This window comes from Moschus berezovskii, chromosome 12 (assembly GCF_049115385.1).
Source record: "Moschus berezovskii isolate FMDL1 chromosome 12, NW_MosBer_1.0, whole genome shotgun sequence".
Lineage (NCBI taxonomy): Eukaryota > Metazoa > Chordata > Mammalia > Artiodactyla > Moschidae > Moschus > Moschus berezovskii.
The window spans coordinates 78,274,327-78,295,155 of record NC_142471.1 but is presented as its reverse complement, the minus strand read 5'-3'; the positions used below and the strand labels follow the sequence as shown (position 1 = coordinate 78,295,155).

At 45.8% G+C, this 20,829-nt stretch overlaps 1 long non-coding RNA gene across 1 annotated transcript in view; it reads left to right on the top strand.

Moving 5' to 3' along the window:
• LOC148776029 (uncharacterized) overlaps window positions 1-20,314 on the top strand; it is a 36,414-nt gene extending 16,100 nt beyond the window's left edge. The window contains exon 3 of the long non-coding RNA XR_016038797.1: window positions 18,608-20,314. This is a non-coding gene — a long non-coding RNA (uncharacterized LOC148776029). The remainder of the gene's footprint in view (window positions 1-18,607) is intronic.
• Window positions 20,315-20,829: the final 515 nt, after the last annotated feature.

The window sequence follows — 20,829 nt, the reverse complement described above, 5'->3', positions numbered from 1 at the left end:
CTATGGGGTCACGCAGAGTCGGACACGACTGAAGTGACGCAGCAGCAGCAGCAGCATTGGTACCTAGGATTGTTGCTAGATTCAATGGGATAATCCATGTAGACAGATTAGAGTCCCACCCAACACATAGGAAACAACCAATCAATGTTAGTTACGCTGATGAAGAAGAAGAGGAAGAGGAAGGTGTGGGGGAGAAGGAGGAGGAGAGATCAGGAAGGATGCTGAGAGGGACAACATTGAGGGGACTTGCTTCCAAAGAGAGGTTGAGAAGACCCATCGAAGGACATGCCATGAAAGTTCAGACCTGAAAAATGAAAGGGAGCCAACCATGTGAAGAGCATTTGAACAGAGACAGTAGCCTGTGTACAAGCCCTGAGGAAGTAATGAGACTCAGATATTCAGGAATGGTTGGAAGGTCAGTGAGGTGGGGGTGTCATGACTGAGGGGGCCGCACATTTGTTGCAGCACGGAGTAATGGGTTTTCTGAGTCATCATGGATTTCCTGAGTCATAGTGATGAATTAGCATTGCATGTTTAATCCTCAGAGCACTGGCAAAGCATTGCCAACCTCTGCCCTCCTCCTGGCCATGGATTCCCTCTGGTTGATATCTAAACCTGGCCTACCCTATTTATGCTTGACAGATTTCAGGTAGTCTCGGGAGTTGGGAGGGGTGGACCTTCTGCACAAGGGCCTGAAGTTGATCTTAGGGGTGGAGCGTCCATCTCCTTGGATGAGTCGCCCTCTGTGCAGGCTCTAATGTTTACTACGTTCACCCATCTGGCTGTGTGAAGAGAACTGGCTTCAGAAGAGAACTCTGTTAGTAAATTGGAGTTAGGCGGGACTTCCCTGATGGTCCAGTGGCTAAGACTCTGTGCTCCCAATGCAGGGGCCTGGGTTCAATCCCTGGTCAGGGGCTAGATCCCACATGCCTCAACTAAGACCCACAATAGGAGATAAGCAATGCTGTGGTAACAAATACTGTCTAAATCCCAGTGGCTTCACACAGCAGGTATGGGTCCAGCAACACTCAGGGCAGCTGTCCTTCAGGCCATAACTCAGTGATTCTGGCTGCTTTGATATGGTGCCATCACCTCTTCATGAAGCTTCTTGGTCACTGGGGTGAAAGATGAGAGAGATGGAGGGTCACACACCAGCTCTGCAATGTTGGTCACAGCTCACTGGCCAGGACTGGTCTTATGGCCTCACTATATGTTGCTGACTGGGAAATACAGGGTGAGACACGGAATGTTTGAGGAAGGTGATTCTGCCACAATCTCTGATCTAATCTAGTTGAGTTTCTTCCTTAAGAGAAACTGGCATGAAAACACTTTTTACTTGTTGCTACATCTTGATTAAACCTCACCACAACCATATGAGATGAAAAACAAATATTATAATATGAAGAAATACAGGCTTGGAGGATATATTTCCAAGAACTAATGTTTGCACATGTTAAGAATCCAGTTTCATTTGGTGTGAGGCAAACAGAGAGGACTTCATTCATGTAAGCAGAAACGGGAAGGCTTCAGGTACAGCTGGATCCAGGGTCTTCACGATGTCATCAGGGCTCCGTTTCATGGTCTTGGTTCTACTTCTGTGTTGGTGGGCTTTCTTGGTGTGACAGCCCCGGCAACTTCCGGTTTATGACTTCTTTGTTTCAAATATAGTAAAAAGGGAGATTTCCTTCTCAGAGGTCCCAAATCCCAGAATGGAATCTCCTTGGTCTAACTTGGATCATGGGTCATGCTGATTAATTGATCCACGTGACTGAGAGGTTGGAATATACCGACTGACCTCTTGGGCTACGATGCCCATCTCTGGAGCTAGGGATGGGGTAGTCAGATACCTTCTCCATAGAGGAAAATCGTGGTTCTATTACCTGGAGCAAAAGAAAGAGACCATGCATAGGTCAACCAAGAAATCAAGACAGTAGGCACCTGCTTCAGTACATTTCAATAATGGGCATACTTTCTTTTACAGTTCTGAAGTGGCAGTGAGAGGATTGGAACTAGGTTCTACCTGCCCCCAATGCCTATGTTTTTCCACTTGCAGTCTGAGTACTGGGCGGACACTTCCACCATAGGCCCTCCTGGTACACAGTCAACCTTCAGAGAGGGGGAAATTCCTCCCCCCTCAGCCCATTGCACTTGGGCAGGGTGCTCCTATGGAGTGAAATGGACCTTCTTGCTCTGCAGGGGAACCAAATGTTCCCTTCCACGGGGAGGATCCCAGGGTAATCCTGGCTCCAGCCATGGTATGTAAGGAGGGATCCCGTTTGAAGGATTTGGGGTGGGGAGCGGAGCTCAAGGATGTGGGAATCCTTGAGGCCCTGAGATTTACAACAAATCAGTGTCTCCTTACTGTCCTTGGGGTAGGAGGCTCAGGGACTGGCCTGAAGTTCAGACTGCGGGCAGAGAGGCTGCTCCAGGCAGGGAGGGGTGGACATAGATGGAGGTGGTCCCTCTAATGCACACACCTGACCTCATTAACATCGTAGCTGACTTTGCTTCCTGTGGCTTTGTCTGTGTTCATGGGGATGCGTGTGTCCTCTTCCCAGATTAAAATCCCTTGAGGGCAGGGAGTGTGGTTTCTACTCCTCCAAGCCTTTTGGAGAGCTTTCAGTTCAGTCCCTCAGTCGTGTCCGACTCTCCGCGACCCCATGAATCACAGCACGCCAGGCCTCCCTGTCCATCACCAACTCCCAGAGTTCACTCAGACTCATGTCCACAGAGTCGGTGATGCCATCCAGCCATCTCCTTCTCTGTTGTCCCCGTCTCCTCCCGCCCCCAACCTTTCCCAGTATCAGAGTCTTTTCCAGTGATGCCATTTCTGAAAGTAGACAGAAGCTTGAACAGACAGGCTTGAAGGATGGGAAATGTAGGTGGGTGTTCATGTGCTGTCTTTCCCAAGACTCTGTGTGTGTGTGTGTGTTTGTGATAGCATGTGTCTCCGTGTGTACCTTATGTGTACATGTGTATTCGTGTGCATTTGTGTGTGTGTATCGCTGTATATGTATGTGTGTATGTATAACTGTTGTGTATATGTGTGCTTGTGTGTCTAAGTGTATGTATTTGTGACTCTCAGTGCGCGCATATGTATGTGTGTGCTTGTGTCTCTGTGTGTGTTGTATATGTGTGTGCAGGGGTGAATGCATATGTGTATCTCTGTGCATGGATATATGTGTGCATGTGTATATTTATCTATCTGTGTGTATATATATCTGTCACTGTTACGTATATGTGTGTGTGTGTGTATGTGTGTGCGTGTGTGCTTGTGTGTAGAACATAAAGTTTTCCACTGAATGGTGATCTTGCTGAATAAAAAGCACGTGAAAGATGTCTGCCTTTTAATGTTATAATCCAAGACTGATAATACTCTTGCTTTTCGTTTCCAAAAGGAAAGATAGAAAAATATGGCCAGTGATGTTTCCCTGATTGTTCATAGCTGACGGCCTTGTCAGCTGGAGTTGCCTCAGGCCCACGGACTCTGCAGGGGCCAGAGCTACTCCGAGCTGACAGGGGAAGGGTGGAGGACTCAATGGTTATTAGCTTGGAGTTCGGGCCGACTGTCTCTGCTCCTGCTGCCTCCTCTTCCGTTACTGCAGGAACACATTATTCTCACCTTTCCAACTACCAAACCCTTCTCTTTCTACCTCCTGCCACGAGGCTTTTCCTCCTCCACTTCCTTTTTATACGATTTTCATTAAGATGGAAAAAAATAGGAAAAAACCCAACAGTGACCTACTCTGGAATTTGACCAAATATGGATTTTTCTCTTTTTTTTTCTCTTAATGATGTCAGTTTCCTTCTTTGCAAAAAGAAGGGGCTTTTTGGTGATCTCACTGATGCTTTCCGGCTTTCACAGTCTCCTTCCCTGAGTCACCAACCCCAGTGTGTTCTGGAACCCAGAAGAGCGATGTGTCAGTACCTAAAGTCAGAACCTAGAGTCAGTACCTAGAGCAGCTCCCAGTGTTGATCCTCTGCTGCTGCTGCTGCTGCTAAGTCAATTCAGTCGTGTCCGACTCTGTGCGACCCCATAGTCGGCAGCCCACCAGGCTCCCCCATCCCTGGGATTCTCCAGGCAAGAACACTGGAGTGGGTTGCCATTTCCTTCTCCAATGCATGAAAGTGAAAAGTGAAAGTGAGGTCGCTCAGTTGTGTCCGACTGAGTGACCCCATGGACTGCAGCCCACCAGGCTCCTCCATCCATGGGATTTTCTAGGCAAGAGTACTGGAGTGGGGTGCCATTGCCTTCTCCGTGATCCTCTGCAGTCTTCCTCAATTAGTCAGGGAACATCAGAAGAGAAGCAGGCTTATGGGTCTGGGAGTGTCTGTGAAGGCTGGCATGATGCATGGAAGGAGTCCCATGAAACTGTGGTCCTCCTGGGAATTGGCAGGGAGCCCTAGAGGGTCTAACCAAGTAGGTCTGGGGGTCAGCTTCAAAATGTGCATTTCATTCTCTCATTCTTTTTTAAAAATATTTATTTATTTGGCTGCGCCGGGTCTTAGCTGTGGCACGTGTGATCCTCGACCTTTGTTGTGGCATGCAGAATCTTTAGTTGTAGCACATGAACTCTTCAGTTCAGTCACTAAGTCGTGTCCGACTCCTAGTGACCCCATGCACTGCAGCATGCCAGGCTTCCCCATCCATCACCAACTCCTGGAGCTTGCTTAAACTCATGTCCATTGAGTCAGTGATGCCATCCAACCATCTCATCCTCTGTTGTCCCCTTCTTCTCCTGCCTTCAATCTTTCCCAGTGTCAGGGTCTTTTCAAATGACTCAGCTCTTCACATCAGGTGGCCAAAGAACTGGAGTTTCAGCTTCAGCGTTAGTCCTTCCAGTGAATATTCAAGACTGATTTCTGCTGGATTGACTGGGTTGATCTCCTTGCAGTTCAAGGGACTCTTCAAGAGTCTTCTCCAACACCATAGGTCAAAAGCATCAGTTCTTTGGCACTCAGCTTTCTTTATAGTCCAAGTCTCACAACCATACATGACTACTGGAAAAACCATAGCTTTGACTAGATGGACCTTTGTTGGCAAAGTCATGTCTCTGCTTTTTAATATGCTGTCTAGCTTGGTCATAGCTTTTCTTCCAAGGAGCAAGTGTCTTTTAATTTCATGGCTGCAGTCACCATCTGCAGTGATTTTGGAGTCCAAAATCTCAACATGAACTCTTAGCTCTTAACACTTAATGTGAACTCTTAGCTCTTAGTTGCAGCATGTGGGATCTAGTTCCTCAACCAGGGACGGGGTCTGGGCCCCCTGTAATGGGAGCACAGAGTCCTAGCCACTGAACTACCAGGGAAGTCCCTAAAATATGCATTTCTAGCCTGTTCAGTTCAGTCGCTCAGTCGTGTCCGACTCTTTGCGACCCCATGAATCATAGCACGCCAGGCCTCCCTGTCTATCACCAACTCCCAGAGTTCACTCAAACTCGTGTCCATCGAGTCGGTGATGCCATCCAGCCATCTCATTCTCTGTCGTCCCCTTCTTCTCCCGCCCCCAATCCCTCCCAGCATCAGAGTCTTCCAGTGAGTCAACTCGTTGCATGAGGTGGCCAAAGTATTGGAGATTCAGCTTTAGCATCAGTCCTTCCAATGAACACCCAGGACTGATCTCCTTTAGAATGGACTGGTTGGATCTCCTTGCAGCACAAGGGACTCTCAAGAGTCTTCTCCAGCACCACAGTTCAAAAGCATCAATTCTTTGGCGATCAGCTTTCTTCACAGTTCAACTCTCACATCCATACATGACCACGGGAAAAACCATAGCCTTGACTAGATGGACCTTCGTTGGCAAAGTAATGTCTCTGCTTTTTAACATACTATCTAGGTTGGTCATAACTTTCCTTCCAAGAGTAAGCGTCTTTTAATTTCATGGCTGCAATCAGCATCCGCAGTGATTTTGGAGCCCCAAAAAATAAAGTCTGAAACTGTTTCCACTGTTTCCCCATCTATTTCCCATGAAGTGATGGGACCAGATGCCATGGTCTTTGTTTTCTGAATGTTGAGCTTCAAGCCAACCTTTTCACTCTCCTCTTTCACTTTCATCAAGAGGCTTTTGAGTTCCTCTTCACTTTCTGCCATAAGGGTGGTGTCATCTGCATATCTGAGGTGATTGATATTTCTCCCAGCAATCTTGATTCCAGCTTGTGCTTCTTCCAGCCCAGCATTCCTCATGATGTACTCTGCATATAAGTTAAATAAGCCGGGTGACAATATACAACCTTGATGCACTCCTTTTCCTATTTGGAACCAGTCTGTTGTTCCATGTCCAGTTCTAACTGTTGCTTCCTGACCTGCATACAGGTTTCTCAAGAGGCAGGTCAGGTGGTCTGGTATTCCCATCTCTTTCAGAATTTTCCACAGTTTATTGTGATCCACACAGTCAAAGGCTTTGGCATAGTCAATGAAGCAGAAACAGATGTTTTTCTGGAACTCTCTTGCTTTCTCCATGATCCAGCGGATGCTGGCAATTTGATCTCTGGTGCCTCTACCTTTTCTATCCTGTACTCCAAACTAATTCTGATGCAGGTCACCAGAGAACCAAACTTCAAGAAATGTAGCCATAGACCAGAGTTATGTAATCTCGGTACTATTGACATTCAGGCTGGTGATTCTTAGTTGGGGGAGGTCTGTCCTGTAGAGCAGTAAACAGCAACTTTGGCCTCTACCACTAGATGCAGGTGGAAACACCCCTCCCAACGGGTACAATTAAAAATGTCTCCAGATGCTGTCAATTGACCCATGGTGGTAAAATTTACCTGTATTGAGAACCACCGCCCTAGACAGTACTTCTACTTGAGAGCTACAGACACACATTTGGAGACAACTGGATACTGAGAGCATCTCGACATTGTGGGCTCTAGGACCCACCAAGCTCCTTCATCAACTGGAGGGTTAGCATCTCCATAGTGAATGTCCTTCCAACACTTTCTCTAGGCTGAGTGCTGTGCTGCATTCTCTGTGTACATTATCATTGTTGACCTTCCCAACAACCTAATGGTGTGACTTTTTTCATTATCTCTATTAAAGAAGAGAAGTGTGTTATGTAGTGTGTCCAAATGGTTGACCTGGGATTTAAACTCAGACAGTCTGACTCCGGAGACCACACTGTAAACCACTGTGCTGCATCTGTGTGCACATGTCTCTCCATTTCCTGAACCCCAAACGCTTCCCAGGTGGCTCAGTGGTAAAGAATCTGCTGGCCAACGCCCTGGGTCGGGAAGATCTGGAGAAGGAAATGACAACCCACTCCAGTATTCTTGCTGGGAGAATCCCATGGACAGAGGGACCTGGTGGGCCACAGCCCATGGAGTCACAAAAGAGTTGGACATGATTTAGAGACTAAACAACAGCTTGCTCCAAAACCAGAGAGATAGGATTTTTAGGTGAAATCACAGCATAATAAAAATTAAAGGCGGCTTTTGGAACAGTGCCGTTCTGACTGGGAACCAAGATTCACCAGCCGAGGGATAAACACCTATCCAGGTGTATGATCAGCCACTTCCTTTTGTCCATGTTCCTGCCTGTTTGAAAGGTTCTGGAGTGTTGGGGAGTGAATAGAAGCATCAGGGGAGGGGGAGGTGACATGCAAGAGGACGCTGAGTGGGATTTAGGACATCTGTATACATCTGTCTTCTTCACTGCGAGGATTTAGGTAAATCTCTCTGTGAATTTTTACAGAAAACTCCAGTGGGATCATAGGGACTTGGGTTGGATGGTGGTGAGAGGATTCTCACTGTGCCTGGCTTTATTCCCTACAGATTAGCAAGCAGGCAACAAGTGACAGCATCATTTAGAACGGTCATTGCATCTGATAATGAGCAGATTGCTATAGCAGTTAAAAACCCCTTCATTTATATGTGGACTGGAAACAGGAAAAGCAAGGAGGAGTAGACCAGGAGATGAGCCTGACCCCCGGGCACTGCTTAGCTGGGAAAGCCTTTGAGATGCTGCCAAGCCACGAGCTGTGTGTCAGGCTTGTTGTCTTGGAGCTGAGGGTGCATTTGAGCAGATGGTGTTAGAGCAGCATGGGCTGAGTGGAGCGGGTCCTTGCTGTGGGTGGGTCAGCTTGCAGATTGTCACAGGACAGGGGAGGGGGCATCACTAATGGCAAGCTGGTGGTGAAGACAGTTGGCTTGTGTAGGGACACTTGACGGGGATTTGCCTTGTCTGTATGGAAAAAGAGTGTGGTCCAGGGATAAGCAGGCTGGTCCAAACAGAGGCCCTGGTGCTAAAGAAGGTCCACATGGTGACTGCTGAGCATAGAAACAATTCCAAGTTGGGTGTTCATTGGGAGCTTTGTTGGCAAGTAACAGAAACTCAATTTAAACTGATTTAATTGAAAAATAAAAATAGAAACCAAACAAAAATGTGTATATATGTGGAAGGGGAGGGTCATTCATTCACTTAATGGAAAATTCCAGAGGTAATTCATTTCAGGCACAGGTGTAATCAAAAGTTCAAGTGTCGATAGTGCTTTGTGTCTCTTTGTCTTTTGATATCACTCTCTTCTGTTGGCCACTCTCATAGGCAGATTTTCCCACAGAATGGTCCCCAAGGGTGTCTCGCTTCAAGTCCAGGAGAAAGAGATGCCTTCTCTTTGTCACTGGTTCCAGCTAAGGTCCCCAGTTGTTCTCTTACTGGCTAGTCCTAGGTTCTGTGCTTTCCCTGCACTGGAAGTTTAGATCAGGCTCATCTGACCCACATGGCCAGAAGGGGAGAGAAGCCTCATGGGGGTCTGATGGATTCACAAGGGCAGCTTGATCTTTTCTGCTCCATGTTGAGCAGTGATCTACAACCACAAGCTTGCTGATCATGTGGGCTCCACACAAACAATTCCTGCCCCCCAAATTTCCCTTTCTGTCATAAACTTGGGCTAGCAATTTGATTTCATTGAGAGTCACATCCTAACTGGTGACTTTTGATTTTAAAATAGTTCAGTTCAGTCGCTCAGTCGTGTCCGACTCTCTGTGACCCCATGAATCACAGCACGCCAGACCTCCCTGTCCATCACCAACTCCTAGAGTGATGCCATCCAGCCATCTCATTCTCTGTCGTCCCCTTCTCCTCCCACCCCCAACCTTTCCCAGCATCAGAGTCTTTTCCAGTAAGTCAACTTGTCGCATGAGGTGGCCAAAGTATTGCAGTTTCAGCTTTAGCATCAGTCCTTCCAATGAACACCCAGGATTGATCTCCTTTAGAATGGACTGGTTAGATCTCCTTGCAGGTCAAGGGACTCTCAAGAGTCTTCTCCAACACCACAGTTCAAAAGCATCAATTCTTCGGTGATCAGCTTTCTTCACAGTCCAACTCTGACATCCATACATGACCACTGGAAAAACCATAGCCTTGACTAGACGGACCTTTGTTGGCAAAGTAATGTCTCTGCTTTTTAATATACTATCAAGGTTGGTCATAACTTTCCTTCCAAGGAGTAAGCGTCTTTTAATTTCATGGCTGCAATCAGCATCTGCAGTGATTTTGGAGCCCAAAAAAATAAAGTCTGACACTGTTTCCACTGTTTTTCCATCTATTTCCCATGAAGTGATGGGACCAGATGCTTAGGTTACTGATAAATACCACATGGAATCATAGAGGTGAACATAAAGCATCTTTCCTCTCCTTCTCTTCCTCCCTTCTCTTCCATCCTTCCCTCCCTTCCTTTTTTCTTTCCCTCTCTCCCTCCCCCACTTTCCTTTTGCTTTTGATGTCTGAGCTTCTTAAATGGAGCCCAGTTCCTTGTGTCTGTTCTAAGTCTTCTGATGCCCAGTCCAGTGGCTCTCATAATTTCTCGTGACACAAGCTGACTCACACAAACCTCAGGAACAGAGGAGCTTTGTCAGCCTATGATGAGGCCACCAGAGGGAAGAGGGCTGGGGAGGCGGGTGCTGCACGTTTAGTTTGTTTCAGGCTGGCCTTGATCACAGCTGTGGTGACAGCTGGTTTGCCAGTTTAAGAAGTTTCTGATTGAAGGGTTCAGTCCACCCCCACTTTGGGTTTTACAACCCTGGACTATCTTCTTATGATCCTATCTTTGGTCTACAGGATCGAAACAAGGTCCTGTAGAGTTTTGTACAAACCTCTCCCAGACTCTAAGCCAGGTCTTCCCCGAGGCCAGTCAGCAGACCACATGCTCTTCTGCCTCCCAATCCCCACTGCTCTTACTGTGTTCTGACTTTCGCCTCATTAGATCACGCACTGAGGACACGACTGGAGCAGATAGAGGTGATGTTGCTCAGTGCAGCCTCAGATGGAGCCCCCCGTTTGTTGGAGGCTGGTGGATTCTTCATCCCCTCTCTCTGGAAGCCCAAGAATAGGAACACTGTCTACCTACAACTTCACTGCATCTTCCCTCTGCTCCCCCAATTATTGATGGCACTCCCAGCTTCTACTGATGTTATAGATTCCATGGCCTTATACGGTTGCTTATGTTTTCAGAAGATGGCTTTTCATGTTAGTGTAGAGGAAATTCATATTCCAGAATTATTACAGGCACCATCAGTCATTGCATGTGTGTCTGCTCAGTCGCTTCAGTCGTGTCTGACTCTTTGTGACCCCATGGACTGTAGTCCCCCAGACTCCTCTGTCCATGGGGATTCTCAGGCAAGAATACTGAAATGGGTCACCATGCCCTCCTCCAGGGGATCTTCCTGACCCAGGGATCGAACCCACGTCTCCTGCATTGCAGGTGGATTCTTTACAGCTGAGCTGCCAGGAAAGCCTGTCATTAGTCATTTGGAAAATGCAAATCAAAACCATGGAACCCCACTTGACACTCACTAGGATGGCCATGATCTAAAGGATGATGGTAATAAGTGTGGCAAAGAGGTGGAGAAAGTAGATCTCTCAGACTTCTGGTGGCAATTTAAAATGGTGCAGTGGTTTGGAAAATAGCCTTCTGCTCCTCAGTATATTAAAAACAGAGTTACTATGTGGCCAAGAAATTCCACTCCTAGGTGTACGTTAAAGAGAAATGAAGACATATCCATGCAGATATTAATACTCGACCATGAATGTTCACAGCGACTTACTCGTAATCATCAAGAAGTGAAAACAATCCATGTGTCCATCAGCTATGAATGGATAAACGAAATCTGGTCTATCCATACAACAGAATATTACTTAGATTAAAAAGGACCAAAGTACAGATATATGGTACAACAGGGATGAACCTTAAAAATATGCTCAGTGAAAGAAGCTAGTCAGAAAGGCCACACATCATGTAATTTCATTTCTATAAAATTTCCAGAAAAAGCAAAGCCACAGGGACAAAAAGTAGATTAGTGGTTTCCAGTGGCTGGGGGTAATGGGGAAAGACTGCTTTATGGATGGGATTTCTTTGGGGGTGTTGGAAACATTCTGAAATTAGTGGTGATGGTTGAATTGCATATTTTAAATGAGTGAACTGTATGGTGTGCAAATTATATCTCAATAAAGTGGATCTGTATCTCTCTCTATAAAAGGGCATGCATCTCTCGCTCTGGTCTTCCCAGGTGGCGCTAGTGGTAAAGAACTCACCTGCCAATTCAGGAGATGTAAGAGGTGCGGGTTCCTTCCCTGGGTTAGGAAGATCCCCTGGAGGAGGGAATGGCAACCCACTCCAGTATTCTTGGCTGAAGAATCCCATGAAAAAGGAGCCTGGGGGGCTGTGGTCCATAGGGTCACAAAGAGTTGGACATGACTGAAGTGACTTAGCATGTGTATGAGTTGACTCACTGGAAAAGACTGATGCTGGGAGGGATTGGGGGCGGGAGGAGAAGGGGACGACAGAGAATGAGATGGCTGGATGGCATCACCGACTCGATGGACATGAGTTTGAGTGAACTCCGGGAGTTGGTGATGGACAGGGAGGCCTGGCGTGCTGTGATTCATGGGGTCGTGGAGAGTCGGACACGACTGAGCGACTGAACTGAACTGAACTGAACTGATCTATCTATATAGAGAAATGACTGTAAAAGTTAGCTGAAGAAAAAAATTCAGCGTGAAGTTACTTCATAAATAATAATGGTACAATGTCCTTTTGTTCCTCTCAAACTAATCACGTCTGATCATGTGTTAGGTCTGTAATTCTTTATATTAATTCATGACAATTCTTGTCATTGAGCAGCAAGATTAAAATCCTCAATTTCAAGAACAAATATGTAAATATTAACTTTGATGGGTCGGTCCATGAGGCTGTGTCTGCTGTGAGAAATAGATAGAGCCTTTTGATTATGAAGAATTGGGGAGGCATATCACAGCTCAGCATGAAAGAGGACAAATGAGACTCTTAAAGTACAATTTATCTCTCACTTAAGAATCAACAATGTTATCATTTATAAGAGAAATTCAAAATGTTTTATTAATCTCTAGTGTGATGACTTATGGGGGCACCTTTCTCCCTGGGCTCCGCTGTCATGGTTTTAGTGTCAGGATCAGACCTAGAGGGCACTTTGGAGGCTAGTGCCAGGGGACCAGAGGGAGCTTCTTTTCAGTAGAGTCAGTGTCAATGTGCTTAGCTGACCAAGTGGACAATACTGGAGCCACGGTTGGTGGGGAGAAGGAAATGGCAACCCACTCCAGTACTGCTGTCTGGGAAATCCCATGGACAGAGGAGGCTGGCAGGCTACTGTCCACAGGGTCACGAAGGGTTGGACACAGTTCAGTTCAGTCACTCAGTCGTGTCCGACACTTTGCGACCCCATGGACTGCAGTACGCCAGGCTTTCCTGTCCATCACCAACTCCTGGAGTTTACTCCAACTCATGTCCACTGAGTTGGTGATGTCATCCAACCATCTCATCCTCTGTCGTCCCCTTCTCCTCCTGCCTTCAATCCTTCCCAGCATCACGGTCTTTTCCAATGAGTTAGTTCTTCGCATCAGGTGGCCAAAGGATTGGAGTTTCAGCTTCCGCATCAGTCCTTCCAATGAACACCCAGGACTGGTCTCCTTTAGGATGGACTGGTTGGATCTCCTTGCAGTATAAGGGACTCTCAAGAGTCTTCTCCAACACCACAGTTCAAAAGCATCAATTCTTCGGTGATCAGCTTTCTTCACAGTCCAACTCTCACATCCATACATGACCACGGGAAAAACCATAGCCTTGACTAGATGGACCTTTGTTGCAAAGTAATGTCTCTGCTTTTTAATATGCAAACTGAGTGACTAAGCAACAACTTTATGTTAGGAACTGTGTCTCAGCCAACTAATCCTTTGGTGCACGGTAAGCATTTAGTATTTCTTGAAGGGTAAATGTTAACTAGGTGGACACAGTGGGTGACACAAATAATAAGGGAGCCCCTGGCAGAAATAGTAAGTTAGATGTTAATCAAATGACCACATACAGATGCAGTCATAAACTGTAAAGCGCTTTAAGGGAAAACTCTTCAGGGGCATGTGGAATTATTGATGACTAAATACCCACATGAAACCTCCATAAACTTCACCTCTGGAACACTTTAGGTGATGTGTTTAGACAGAGGAGAAATTAGTTCACCTTACCTGTCATCAGGGCTCAGACGGTCAGGACTAATATATTGAAAGGAAAACTGCTTGTCCCAGCCTGCCTCCCTGCTCAAGGCAGGAAGGGCAAATGGATAGGGCTGCCTTGGGAACCATCTTTATTTAGGTGGAACGCTGGTGTCCTGTGTCAACAGTTAGGGCCTGAATGCAGCCAAGAAGCAGAAGAGCGACTGGTCTCCAGTGAGGTGGGGACTCTGTGCTGCCCTCCTGTGGTGAAAACAGAGAACGCTCCTTCTTTGGTCTCAGGTTTCAGAGTTCTGTAGAACACCCCACCGTCCATACTGGTCCTCTAGGGAACCCACAGTGCTCATTACCCTTATTGTTTTGATGTGTGCTTGTTGTAAGGCATTCTGACCCCATATCCATCAGTCTACTGGGTATGTCTCTGCTTAGAAGGTCCATAGAAATCTGGTATTTCAAATATCCCCATATGAGCTCATTACCTCATGGCTCTACATTACCAGCCGAGTCTCCTACCATCTCTGACCTGGTAAATGGCATCACTCAGTTCCCTCTCTCTCTCTCTTCCTGGGGCTGGTCAATCACATGCCTCGTCACCGCAACTCTGTTTATTGAATTTATCCTCTCTTCTCTATCCCCAGCGCTGCTGTATTAGTGATTTTATCCCGTACTAATGTGATGATTTCTTCCCTGATCTTCTTGCCTTCTATCTGATATCCCTCTAATGCGTCTTCCACTGTGTCACCAGATAATTCTAAAATGCTAATATGACCACGTTAATGTACCTGCCTAAAACCCTTGGGTGGCTTCCCACGGCTTGTGGGCCAAGTCTGTGCTCCTTCAGTTCAGTTCAGTTCAGTCGCTCAGTCGTGTCTGACTCTCCGCGACCCCATGAATCACAGCACGCCAGGCCTCCCTGTCCATCACCAACCCCCGGAGTACACTCAAATTCATGTCCACAGAGTCGGTGATGCCATCCAGCCATCTCATTCTCCGTCGTCCCCTTCTCCTCCCGCCCCCAACCTTTCCCAGCATCACAGTCTTTTCCAGTGAGTCAACTCGTCGCATGAGGTGGCCAAAGTATTGCAGTTTCAGCTTTAGCATCAGTCCCTCCAATGAACATCCAGGGTTGATCTCCTTTAGAATGGACTGGTTGGATCTCCTTGCAGTATAAGGGACTCTCAAGAGTCTTCTCCAACACCACAGTTCAAAAGCATCGATTCTTCGGCGATCAGCCTTCTTCACAGTCCAACTCTCATATCCATACATGGCCACGGGAAAAACCATTGCCTTGACTAGACGGACCTTGGTTGGCAAAGTAATGTCTCTGCTTTTTAATATACTATCAAGGTTGGCCATAACTTTCCTTCCAAGGAGCAAGCGTCTTTTAATTTCATGGCTGCAATCAGCATCTGCAGTGATTTTGGAGCCCAAAAAAAATAAAGTCTGACACTGTTTCCACTGTTTTTCCATCTATTTCCCATGAAGTGATGGGACCAGATGCCATGATCTTTGTTTTCTGAATGTTGAGCTTCAAGCCAACCTTTTCACTCTCCTCTTTCACTTTCATCAAGAGGTTTTTGAGTTCCTCTTCACTTTCTGCCATAAGGGTAGTGTCATCTGCATATCTGAGGTTATTGATATTTCTCCCAGAAATCTTGATTCCAGCTTGTGCCTCTTCCAGCCCAGCGTTCCTCATGATGTACTCTGCATATAAGTTAAATAAGCAAGGTGACAATGTACAACCTTGACGTACACCTTTTCCTATTTGGAACCAGTCTGTTGTTCCATGTCCAGTTCGAACTGTTGCTTCCTGACCTGCATACAGGTTTCTCAAGAGGCAGGTGAGGTGGTCTGGGATTCCCATCTCTTTCAGAATGTTCCACAGTTTATTGTGATCGACACAGTCAAAGGCTTTGGCATAGTCAATGAAGCAGAAATAGATGTTTTTCTGGAAATCTCTTGCTTTCTCCATGATCCAGCGGATGTTGGCAATTTGATCTCTGGTGCCTCTGCCTTTTCTAAAACCTGCTTGAACATCTGGGAGTTCACGGTTTACATACTGCTGAAGCCTGGCTTGGAGAATTTTGAGCATGACTTTACTAGCGTGTGAGATGAGTGCAATTGTGCGGTAGTGTGAGCATTCTTTGGCATTGCCTTTCTTTGGGATTGGAATGAAGACTGACCTCTTCCAGTCCTGTGGCCACTGCTGAGTTAGCTGGGATTTAATGTTCTCTACCCCATGTCTGGCCCCGTGGGTGTCTCCAGTGCGTGGCTTGCCACCTCTCCAGTCCTTGCCCTGAAATTTCCCTGAGGGCTAAGATGTTTGCACCTCTGTCTTGTTCATGCTGCCCTCTCCTGGGTCTGCCTACCAATGTACACCCTCATCTTTTAGACTTGGCTCAAGAGTCACCTCCTCCATGAAGCCTTTCCTGCTTTCTTCTTTTAGACCCCATTCAAGATGAGACTCACCACTTCTGCTTTGCAGGATTCTGTTGCAGGGAAATCAAGAGAAGAGGGTTTGGAGGCAGGTAATTCCAGTCCACCACACATTGGTGTCATTGTTTATATATCTGAGGGAGATTGATCCTGGGTGTTCATTGGAAGGACTGATGCTAAAGCTGAAACTGCAATACTTTGGCCACCTCATGCGACGAATTGACTCACTGGAAAAGACTCTGATGCTGGGAAAGTTGGGGGCGGAGGAGAAGGGGACGACCGAAAATGAGATGGCTGGATGGCATCAGCGACTCTGTGGACATGAGTTTGAGTGAACTCTAGGAGTTGGTGATGGACAGGGAGGCCTGGCGTGCTGTGATTCATGGGGTCACCAGACACGACTGAGCGACTGAACTGAACTGAACTGAACCCACAGTAGCTTTCTGAAACTCTCTAGATCTCAGTTTTTCCCTCTTTAAAATGTGGAGATTATAAGTGCCCTGCTCATTTCTGGGTTAAATGAAATAATCCATGTAAAGTTCCTGGCACCTGGAAAGCCCTCAATAAATGTTTCCTCTACTATGAAGCCCTAAGTTATTCTGAGCAAATCCCACCCTAGTAGGGTAATACCTGCGGGTGTCCTTATTTATGTCTGCAAGCCCACAATTAGACCAGATCTGACGAAGACAAGTTGATTTTGTTTCCTTAGTTCCTAGAATGGTGCCAGGGAAAGAACAGACCTGAAACAGTAGAGTTTTAGTCACTGTTTAAGGAGTGCATGGAAATAAAGTTGTAAGGTAATGTGGGAATAATCTCATAGCTTCCTGTCATGTCTCAGTGGGTCTTAGGAAATCAGTTAGTTACCGTTCATTGATGGTGTGATTGACAGTAGATCTGGGCCTCCAGACAAGGAGGAAGATGAAAGCACAGCAAGTCCTGTGTGCTCTCTGATTCTCCATTCCTCAGCCTGGCATGTCAGGCATTTAGTTTGCTTTCTTTCTGATGTATCAGGACATTTCTCAAATAATGAAACTGTATATATACAAAGAACCTAACCTTTAAAAAGTTAAGTTGCTTGGTTGAGAAATACATACAGGGTATATGGGCTTATTCTTTTATTAAAAGTTTATCCACTTGATTTGCTGTTTGTTGGGGTAATTGTTTTCATCCAAAGCAAAAGCTTGTCCAAGTACAAGGGATATTGGCCTCTTTGGTTGGAAACTTGGTTCCTTCCAGGAACATTACCTGTTACCTGCTTCATTCAGCTGTAAATAAAATGTAAACAAAAAGACCCTACCCCCTAGTCATTTTCTGATGGAGCTATAAATTTAATTAAAAAAGGCAAAATGCTTCATTGTCTGGAAATTATAGTGTATGACTTCTGTAAATGTCATCTGCATTTATCCTTCACTTGAGAGGAACCTGTATTAAAGGTAAAGCAAAAGTGCAAATATACATCCTACAGAAATCCATAATTAAATGGAGTTTTCATTAATGCTTGAAGTCACAATTCATCTTATAAATCCAAAATTCCTTGTGTATGAGAAGTGTGAGAGTGTGGAAGTGTTAGTTGCTGTCATGTGTGATTCATTGCAACCCTGGAGCCTGACAGGCTACAGTCCATGGGGATTCTCCAGACAAGAATACTGAAGTGGGTTGCCACGCCCTCCTCCAGGATATCTTCCCGACCCAGGGATTGAACCCTGGTCTCCAGCATTGCAGGCGGATTCTTAAGTGTTTGAGCCACCAGAGAAGCCCCTTAGGTATGACTCACTATTAATCAATTGACTGATAAAAAAATAATAATAAAGCAATTCTTGTGAAATACTTATTATGTTTTTCCTTGTCTGGAGAAAATTCTGTTTAATTTGTGACATCATAGTTTGTGATCCTGATAATGATTTGACCCTTTTTAACTCTCATGTGTGTTGTTGGAAAAAAAAAAAAGATGGGTTGTGATGGGTAGTGAAATTTATATCATTAGAGGAATTTGGCTTGTAGGGGTATAGATCAGTGGGTTACTAAAGGGTTCCCAGGGTTCTTATTGTTTTATTTTACAACAATTGGAATTGAAAAAAAAATAAGCATCAGCCTCTCTTTTGGTCAAAATGTTCTAGTGTCTTAGTATCTTGGTTGCCTGAGTTCTCCCTCTTGCTCTATTACCATTGTTTTTTAATTGGAGAATAATTGCTTTACAATGTTGTGTTAGTTTCTGATGGACAACAACATGGACCAGCCATATGTATACATATATCCCCTTCCTCTTGAGCCTCCCCCCACTGCACCCCATTCCACCCCCCTAGGTCACTACAGAGCCCTGGGCTGAGCTTCCTGTGCTATAGGGCAACTTCCCACTAGCCATCTGTTTTACACATGGTAGTGTATTTATGTCAACGCTCCTCTCTCAGCTCGTCCCACCCTCTCCTTCCTCTGCTGTGTCCACAAGTCTGTTGTCTAAGTCTGTGTCTCTGTCACTGCCCTGCAAACTGTTCTGAGATTTCCCTTAATCTTAGATATTTGTTGTTGTAGAATCATAGACTATTAGCTAAGCATCACACTTTGAAAGCATCTCCAATTGGAAGCTTCTGAAAGGATTCTTGGTCTATTTTGGACTTTTGTGTTACAAGTTGGAGGTACTTGGGCCTGAGTTTGACCCAAGAAGCTAGATGCATTGTTTTCTTTTGCATCTCCCCCACAGTCCTTATACAAGCCACAACAAAGCAATTTGGACCCTGATGCTGGGAAAGACTGAGGGCAGGAGGAGAAGGGGACGACAGAGGACGAGCTGGTTGGATGGCATCACCGACTCAATAGACGTGAGTCTGAGCAAGCTCCAAGAGTTGGTGATGGACAGGGAAGCCTGGTGTGCTGCTGTCCATGGGGTCACGAAGAGTCAGACACGACTGAGTGACTGAATAACGACAAAAAGGAATTATAGATCACCTCCTACTCATTTTGCCAGTGGCCTTGACCAGGGGTCAAGGTCATGAACTCCACTGGGACGTGCTGTAGTTCCCAGGTGTCTCCAATAACCAGTGCTCTGTGTGCATGCTGAACCGAAGCAAATGAATTATCTACTGGGATAAAGCTGACCTCATGGAAGTAGTTTTGTTTAATTGAGTTAGCTGTACTGTTTGGTCTAATACATTATGTTGAAAACCTTCCCATGTCTCTGCTTGCCTTTATTAGCTCAAAATATAGCCTATTTGTTGTCGGTGCTTAGAATCGGTTTTACTGTGATGTGAAATGATCTCTGTCACGTTCACTGTGATTTAGTGCCTACTTTGTACCGTAAGGGGGTAAGTCAGCGGAAGACCACTCCCTTTGCCTGAGCGCACTCAATTAAAGGATCTCTCGTAACTTCATAAATTATTTGTAATTCCAGGCAGCATTGAAACTCCAGACTTCAGAAACGAATTCCATCCCTACTCCCCTTGAAATTACTTAAAAACCTAACGTCTCTCCGCATGATCAGCAAGTCCGCTGTTCAGTTCAGCTTTTCTTTTCCTTACTTTTACCATTGCTTTCCTGCATCATGTGAATCTGATTTCTACCTCAACATCTGCATCTTCTAAATACAGCAGCTCCTTGGCATTTGCAGATTTCCACACTCATGGGATTAACTCTATTCTAGAGGCCATAATGTTGTTAGTAGTTTTGTAAAGACAAGAATTAGAATTGTACCTACCATAGGCTGGTAAACTAGAGCAAGGCCCTCTGCTAATAAAGCCATCTTCCTGACCCTAAAACTTAGCCTGGAATCGCTTCTCCATCCATGGAAGGTACTAGATGCCTCTGGGTAACTTCATCTTTAGTCATCCTCGGGCATGTATTAATGAACTAAGTGAAGGATTATAAAGCTATATAAGATTGTGGGGTTTGTGACAGCTTAAAACACTGTTCTTCAACCTTATAAAAAATGACTGATCTTTCTCCCCTAGAAATTCTGATTCATCTGATCTGGGGTGGAGTCTGAAGATGTTTATTTTTATAGTGTTTTTCTTATGTGTGAGCCAGGTTGGGAGCCATTGGACAAGGAGAGGTCTCAATCCTTCATAATCCCCAGCTCCAGTTTAAAAGACTTGAATGATTTCCCATTGCTGTTAACAGATTCACCCTGTGAACATTCCCTAATGATGATCTCTACTCTACATCCCCTCTCCAGCCTCTTCTTCTTCTTTTTTTTAAAAAAATGTTCATTTATTTGACTGCCATGGGTCTTAGTTGCCGCATGTGGGATCTTTCGTTTTTGCATGTAGGGATTAGCTTCCTGACCAGGTATTGAACCTGGGTCCCCTCACTGGGAGCTCAGAGTCTTAGACACTGGACCACCAGGGAAGTCCCTCTGCAGCCTCTTCTGATGCCATCCTTATTTTCTCTGTCCACAGCTCAGCTCTGTGTATGTATCACCTCCTGCTTCCATGACCTTTGCCTTCTTCCTTTGCCTTCTTCCTTTGCCGTGAATATGCTTTTCACTTCTCTTGCTCCAGTGAACTCCTATGCATCCTGCATATCTCAGCCCAACCACCATTTCTGCAGGGAGGCTTCTCCTGATATCTCCCCTGCCCACAACACACGCACACATGCGCACGCGTGCGCACACACACACACACACACACACACGGTCCTCCTGATGAAGTCTGGGTGTGTGATGTGGCCCCCAGAGCCCTTCCAGATCTGAGTCTCTATTTTGTGTCTTTTAAGCAATATCTGGTTCCTCAAAGATTTTCTGGTTGTTTCTAAACCTGGCTGATCATCAAAATGATGAGGAGAGCCTTCTGTTGTTTGTTTTTTTGCCACACCACACAGCATGTGGTGTCTTAGTTCCCTGACTAGGAATTGAACGCATGCCCTCTGCAGTGGAAGCTCAGAGTCTTAACCCCTGGACCAACTGGGAAGTCCTGAGAAGAACCTTCTTGA